The sequence below is a fragment of the Bacillus rossius genome, chromosome 7, assembly GCF_032445375.1.
Source record: "Bacillus rossius redtenbacheri isolate Brsri chromosome 7, Brsri_v3, whole genome shotgun sequence".
Lineage (NCBI taxonomy): Eukaryota > Metazoa > Arthropoda > Insecta > Phasmatodea > Bacillidae > Bacillus > Bacillus rossius.
The window spans coordinates 24,519,253-24,527,111 of NC_086335.1; positions in this window are offsets into that span (position 1 = coordinate 24,519,253).

Below are 7,859 nucleotides of genomic sequence, written 5' to 3' on the forward strand. Positions count from 1 at the left end.
TGGATATATATTTTAGAAGCAGTCAATATCTACTCAAATTCACTTTGATAGTAAAGTCATGTAATAAATAAAAAATTGAGCCACATCTAGAGACACTTCTGCGATAAAACAATATTTATCAATTTTATTTTAACTGCAGCCAATATCTATTAAAAATCTACTTTAATAGTAAATTGATGTAATAACTATCAAGTTTTTTTACATTGTTATAAAATTTCTTTCATACGTCGATAAAGAAGTATCACTTTAAATTATAAATAAACCAAACTAAAAAGTAGAAAATAAATAATAGTTTAAAAAACTAAAAATACACGCTTTTATAGAAAATTGAACTAAAAAATAGAAAATAAATTTTAATAAATTTGAATTAAAAATAGTATAAAATAAAAAAGTATTTTATTTAAAAAAAGCGTGGCTTGCTTTTTAAGATATTATCAAAATGACAATCCTTCTACTCATATCTGTCAATAAAATAATTATAACTATTAGCACCATGCACCCCAAGCTTTTTTAAATAAAATACATTTTTTTATTTTACACTATTTTTAATTCAAATTTATTAAAATTTATTTTCTATTTTTTAGTTCAATTTTCTATAAGCGTGTTTTTTTTAGTTTTTTTAAACTATTATTTATTTGTTCAACCAAATACCTGTAATTAACTAACAATACATTTGATTGCTTCGGAAATATTACCCAATTTTTTTTGGGTCAACAAAATATAAATTCTAGCCTAGCTCAATAAAAAAAGAAACTTTTATTAAAAGATAAAATTTATAAATTGAATATTTATTAAAATAAGGAAAAAAATATCCTTGCATTTAGGCGACCAGAGCAGAGAAAAACTGACAAATAAGTAAACACAAATTCTTTCTTATAAAGAGTTCAGCAAAAACAGCTTCTGTCAGCTTGTGAACTTCTCATATGTTGAGAAAGGATACTCATATGTAGAGAAAGGATAGAGTTCCAGTACAAGCCAGAATATTTGTAATTTTTTGTCCATATTTTTATTTTGTATTTTTTTCTGTGATTTTTCTGATATTAAGGAAAACTTACGATAGTTTTTTCCGCATGCTCCTGATTTTTTTCTGACAATATATATAGATGGTTTTCGCCGAGTGCACCTGATTATTCCTGGCTAGATATCTGATGGTGATCTCTGAGTGCTTCTGGTTATTTGTGAGGAATCGAATTTTGCATGAAGGATTTTTTACTTAATGAGTCATACCATTTTATTCAGAGTTACATTTAATTAGTGAATTTCTGCTGCTAAATCAGCACTTACAATATTTTTATCAGGTGGAATTAAAAAAAAAAAATCATTACTCAGTCTAATAATATGTGATAAGACGGATGAGAAGCACTATCACGAAGGACAAACTTCCTTGTTCTTGGTGTCTAGCGAAGCCTTCCTTCTTTTACGATCGTTAGTGAGCATCCCGGCATCCCACATAAAATAAATTAATAAATTTTGACTCAACACAACACGTGACGACATCTCATGCCAATAATCGGGATACTAGCAACAAAAAATTTTCATGAGATAACTTAACTCTCGCCGCTGACTGGAGCTATTGTAGCCGGTTGGAGTCATGTATCCTCGAAGCCTCGTAGCCTTGTGTTGTGTCTTACAATATTCTTATCATTTGAAATTAAAAATGAAACATCCATTACTCAGTCTAAAAATTGGTTGTCTGTAAAGTAGGTTTACGGACGATAGTTTAACGTGACATCATCATAGCAAAATATTGATGAAATGATTGATCCAGAAGAAAATGAAATATCATATTCGGCCTGAGACTGAGGCGTAATAGGTTTTTGCAACCAAACCATTTAGGCATTAAAAATATTATATTCTTTGAGGAAGAAATTTTTTTAAAATTTTTCTATCTTGTATCATAAAATCTACCTCTGCATACTTTTATGAATAAAATTAAATCATTTTTATTGAATGATCACTATTTTGTATGGATACAAAGATGTGAAATGAAATATACAATTTAATTTGATAAATTTACTTTTATTTGCATTCATTAATTCAAATATATGTATTACTTTTGTAGTGTCGCGCGCGCCGTATTTACTTTTACATGTACAAAAATGAAAGTTTTGCAGCAGATGAGATACGATCCGTCAACCTTTTGATTAGTAATCAGCGATGCTAACCGCACACCGCACGGCCACGTGGCCATATTGGAAACAATTGTTTAAGATGTTATATATATATATATATATATATTTATAAAAATTTTGTTTTGTGTTGTAGAAGTTTTACAAACGTATGTAGTCCGCCATGTTTATTTCTTATAGTGGTAGGCAGGAAATTAATAACCGTACCGATTGTGCTGAAAATCGGTGGACGATCGTTAAATTACATAATATTAATAATTCAAACGACGAAAATATGATTGAAAAGTCAAATCGATGGTTGTTCCAATCGAATGGAAGAGAGAGGCCACGCATGCGTACAATGAGCATATCATGACACATCCGTAGTGGGACATCCGTAGTGGGACAATGTGCGTTACGGGACACTTTTTCGTGCGTGCAGCCGGCGTTCATCGATTTATTAGACGTTGTCACGTCAATAATACCTATGCCATGAGATATCTGAGAAGCACTAACATGCTAGACGAACTTCCTTCTCCTTAGTGTCTAGCGAAGGCATCCTTTTGCGATCGTTAGTGAGCATCCCGCATCCCACATAAAATAACTAAATAATATTTACCTGTAAGCAACACCTGGCGTTATCTGTTGACAAGAATCGACACTACTTTAAACAGGTTATTTTGCATGGGATAAATTAACTCTCACCACTGAATGGTGCTATTGTAGTCAGTTAAAGCCAAGTAGTCTCGTAGCCACGTAGCCTCGTGTCCTGGAAGCTTCGTAGTCCTGCAGTCTCGCAGTATCGTAACCTTGTGTACTGGAAGCTTCGTAGTCCTGTCGCCTCACAGTCTTGTAACCTTGTAGACTCGTAATCGCGTAGTATCGTAACCTTATGGCTCGTAGTCATGTAGTCATGATGCCTTGGAGCCTCGTAGACTTGTAGCTACGTAACTAAATAGCCTTGTAAAATTATAACATAATGATACTGGAGTAGTAAAAACTAAAGAGAAAATTCCGCCGAAGACAGTGGAGCCTTGTAGACTTGTAGCTTCGTAGTCAGGTACTCATGTAGACATGCAGTCCTGTAGTCTCGTATCTTCGTAGCCTCCTAGTCCTGTAGTCAAATAGCGCTAGGCCTAAGACTATATGGAGTCAAATAATTTTGACGTCATTGATTGTTGGAGTCAAAGACAGTTGGAGCAAATGACTGTTGGAGGCATTGTATCCTAACGTAAAATTAACGAACGCAACCTACAGAAATGAATGTTCGTAAAAATGTGTGTCCTTTTCGTTAGATGTGCTTCCTTTTTGTTGAATGTGCTTCCGATTGTGCTTCCTTTCGTTGATTGTGCTTCCAAATGTGCTTCCTTTTTGTGATTGTGCTTCAAAATGTGCTTCCTTTTCGATGATTGTGCTCCCAAATGTGCTTTTTTTTGTCGATGATTGTGCTTCCAAATGTGCTGTTCTATATAAAAAATTAATTTAAATAAAGACAAATCTTTGACTCATGTAGTATACCAGTAGGCCTCGCGTATATAAGTGAGGTTCATACTACATAACCCTCAGTCCACCTCTGGCCATGTGCAGTACAGATCGTCCCTCTTCAGTAAGTTTCGTGAGATTTAGTTACTGTTCCAATGTCAACCTTGATGAACGATCTATCATCAACATCGCGGGCCCTGATGACATCGACGATGACAACAGTGACTACAGCGACAGCGGAGAGCTCAATGGCTGTGGTGTCGACAGCTTCGGAGATCCTGACGTCATCGGTACCACCAACTGCAGACATTTCGGTGCAATCTGTGATATCGGTACCGACTTGTGCTGTTCCATCGATTGAAGTTTCGACATCAACATTGCAGACTTCAATGAATGACGAGCGTTCATCGCGCCAGTAAAAATGCGGTGGCGCATCATTTACTAGCACTTCAAATGCTCACATACATGAAAATAGCGGTTGTTCAAGTAATGCTCAAAAAATACTATTTCAGTGCAACAAGTGCAATAAATTAATTTTACGTCTCGATGGCTTACGTCGTCATATAAAAAAAATGCTTCGAGAAAGATAAACGCAAGCATAATGAACATGGTTGTTGTTTTGATACATATATTGAACCAGTCAATGAGGTTCAGACGCCTGGACCCTCAGTTCACCTCTGGCTGTGCGGATCGGATACTTAGACTTGCATAACATAATAGACCAGTATCTAGCTATTCTTGAGAACTCGATGGCATCATTACCACTATTAACACCGACCTGGATGGAAGGCCTACCATCAACAGTGCAGAGCCCGATGACAACGACGTCAACAGCTACACCTACTCTCAGCACAGCAGGAGATTTCGACGCTTGCAACATCTTCCGCAGAGCAGACCTCGAAGGTTTCAGAAGTTAACATTTCAGCGGTGTTACAATGGTTGTCAACAGTGCCAGTGACATTGATAAAGGGAGCAGAATCCACCGGTGTTCTATCACCCAACTGTACGTACTGTGACAAAATCAAAAACTTGAAATTACGTGATTATATACTTTGGTATTGGTGGTGGGAGGTCAGTCTGCAGGTGGCTTCCGTGGAGGAAGGATCTGTCGTTTATTTTTTATTTTTTGCTCTTACCGGGTTCGAACCAAGGAGAGGAATCGATCTTATCAATCAGTATATTAATAAGTTATTTTTAAAATGAATTTTGAATTTTTTTCATTAAAATCGTATAATAAATAAAAAAATTCAAGATGGCGTCCGTAACGATAATTTATACAGTGGTGACAATTCAAAATGTCGGATGTGGCGTAAAATGTTTTTATTACTTTTGAGGGAGATTTTTTAAATATATTAATAAATTACTGGTTTACTCTCGCTGGGAATACAACCGAGAACCGAAATCGTTTAAGTAACTAAACATTTGAGGTAGGCAATTTTTTTAAATAATTTTTTTTTTGAATTTATAGCATTAAAATTACAGATTTTCATGATGGTGGCTGTAACGAAACATGCAACATTTATAGAATCCAATATTGTGGGCATAACGAAATGTGTAACGATGACAACATTCAACCAAGATGTTGGGCATATCGAAACATGCAAAATTTATATAATCCAAGATGGCGACCGTAACGATATGTGCAATGGTGGTTTTTAAGTAATATTTTATTAAATTTTAATTAATTTTTTTATCAAAGGGGATAATAATTACTGATTTTCAAGATGGCGGACATGATGTCATACTAGTTGACGATATATATACCTTGGCATAAGTGGTGGGAGGTCAGTCTGCTGGTAGCTTCCATGGAGGAAGGACCTGATGTCATTTTATTTTATTTTTGCCCTCACTGGGTTTGAACCGAGGACTCCGAGCTCCATGGTGTAAGTAGGTATATGTTTTTAAAATATTTTTTATTAAATTTTTTTATAAACTTTAGAATTTTTTCATTAAAATCGGATAATAAATATAGATTTTAAAGATGGCAGCCGTAACGGAAATTGCAATGGTGATGTCATAATCCAAACGGCTTATCGGAGGCTGTAGACATGGATGCTTAAGCCGCTTTTAGGAATTTGTGTTATTTCTAAGGCAAAATGACTTTTGACGTTTTTCGAAATCCTAACTTTTGAATTGTCTAAATTTTAAAATTTTTTTGGTGGTATTTAAAAAAAAAACTGGAAATTTTTGCGAATTTTGGGTAAAGTTTGGCAAAGTTTGGCAAATTTTGGACCAATTTCGGCAAAAATTGAAGGTCAAGATAAAGATCAAGGTCAAAGTTCAAGGTCATCCAAGACGGCCGCCGTGACATCACAATCCAAGATGGTGTACCGACTCAAGCTCCACACACCAGTGCCATTGCCAGGATGCCCTATTATATACTACTCAAGTACTTAGCATTTAAAAATAATTTATTTTTTTAAATTTATTCCATAATTAATAGGCTCGCACACGTGTTTAGGAAGAGAGGGGCTGACGGCTTCGAGATTACAGACGTGCGCGGCACGTCGCGCGTCATATCTATACCTTGAACACTATTAAATCCATTCTGTTTTATTGTAAAAACATAAATTATTATTTACAACATTCGTGTGAAATAATTTTTTATTCAACCAACCATTACTGCTAGGGGTGGAATAAACAAGGGTTAAATGAAAAAGAATTCATAACTCCATTCATAGGTACACTATAAAATCTGTTCAAATTGTTTGTAAATCTTACAATTTTTACCATAAACTTTTTTCTAAAATAATTTTTGATAATACTAACCATTCCTGCAAGGTGTTCAAAAAACCTGGGGTTGAAATAAGAAAATAAATCTTCCCTACCATGTAAGTAGTATATAATAGCCGGTACTGGCCCAGGCTTCAAGCTGAAGTGTGGGGGAGCCGACAGCCATCGTGGATTGTGATGTAATGGCGGCCATATTGGATGACCATGACCTCAAAATTAACAAAAAAATGACTCAACATTTGCAAAAATCTCCAGTTTTTTGGGAAAAAATTAAAAAATTTCTATATTTCAAGGGAAAAATTCCCATTTTCATTCTCAAAAATGCACACGGCTTGTAATTCCTAAAAGCGGCTTAAGAGTCCTAAAAGCAAGCCACCATAAGGCACCGAGATCATGACTTCGACTATTAGGATGTCATGACTGCCATCTTTAATTATGACATAACCATTGCAATTATAGTTACAGCCGCCATATTGAATTATGATGTAACTATTGAAATTATCGTTATGGCCGCCATCTTGAAAATGATTTTTATGCCATCTTGGAAATTGTTATTTTTATGCTAGAAAATCGGGAAAAATTTAAAGATAAACAAGTAATAAAAATTTAAATAAAAACATTCCATGATCACGATTGTGATGTCAAAGCTGCCATCGTGAAAATTCGTAATTTTTAAACTAGAAAATTGAGAAAAAATAAAAAAAAAATAAAAAAAAGATTTGCCATCTTGGATTATGACCCCATGGCCGCCATATTAAATTTCTGTAATTATTATCCAAAAAAAAAATTGGAAAAAAATTAAAATCCATATAAAAATTAACTAAATTTTAATGTAATTTTAATTTAAAAAATGCCTTTACATCATAGAGTTCGGGAGTGCTCAGTTCAAACCCAGCGAGGGCAAAATAAAAAAAATGACAACATATCCTTACTTCACGGAAGCCACCGACAGACTGACCTCCCACCACTAATACCAAGGTATGTATGTATATATAGCCAGCTAGTATGACATGTACACTATCTTATTTTCGTCTACTAGAGGCTGCCAACTTATTTTCGTCTGCTAGAGGCCGCCATCTTGTTTTCGTCTGCTGGAGGCAACAATCTTGTTTTCGTCTGCTATTGTGTGCTACCTCCAAGTTAGTTTAATTTTTACCTGCTAGAGTGCAGTAATCATTTATTACTGTGATACCTGTCATCTTCACATTCGGGCATTGTTTTGGAAATTCGTAATTATTTAGCTAGAGATTAGGGGAAAATTCATAATAAAATACTCATTAATGTACTGATTGATACGATCGTTTACTGTCCTGGTTCGATACTTGACCGATGCAAAAAATTAATTTAACGGGAAAAATATTAATTTCAATTAATATGGCAAAAAATCATAAAAGTGTCTTAAATTTAACTTAGAAATTCGGGAAAAATTCCAAAAATCATCAAAAAAATCACTCAATTTACTGATTGAATCGATAGATTACTGTACTTGCGTCAACACTTGATCAATGCAAAAATGTTTATTTAACTAAAGTTACT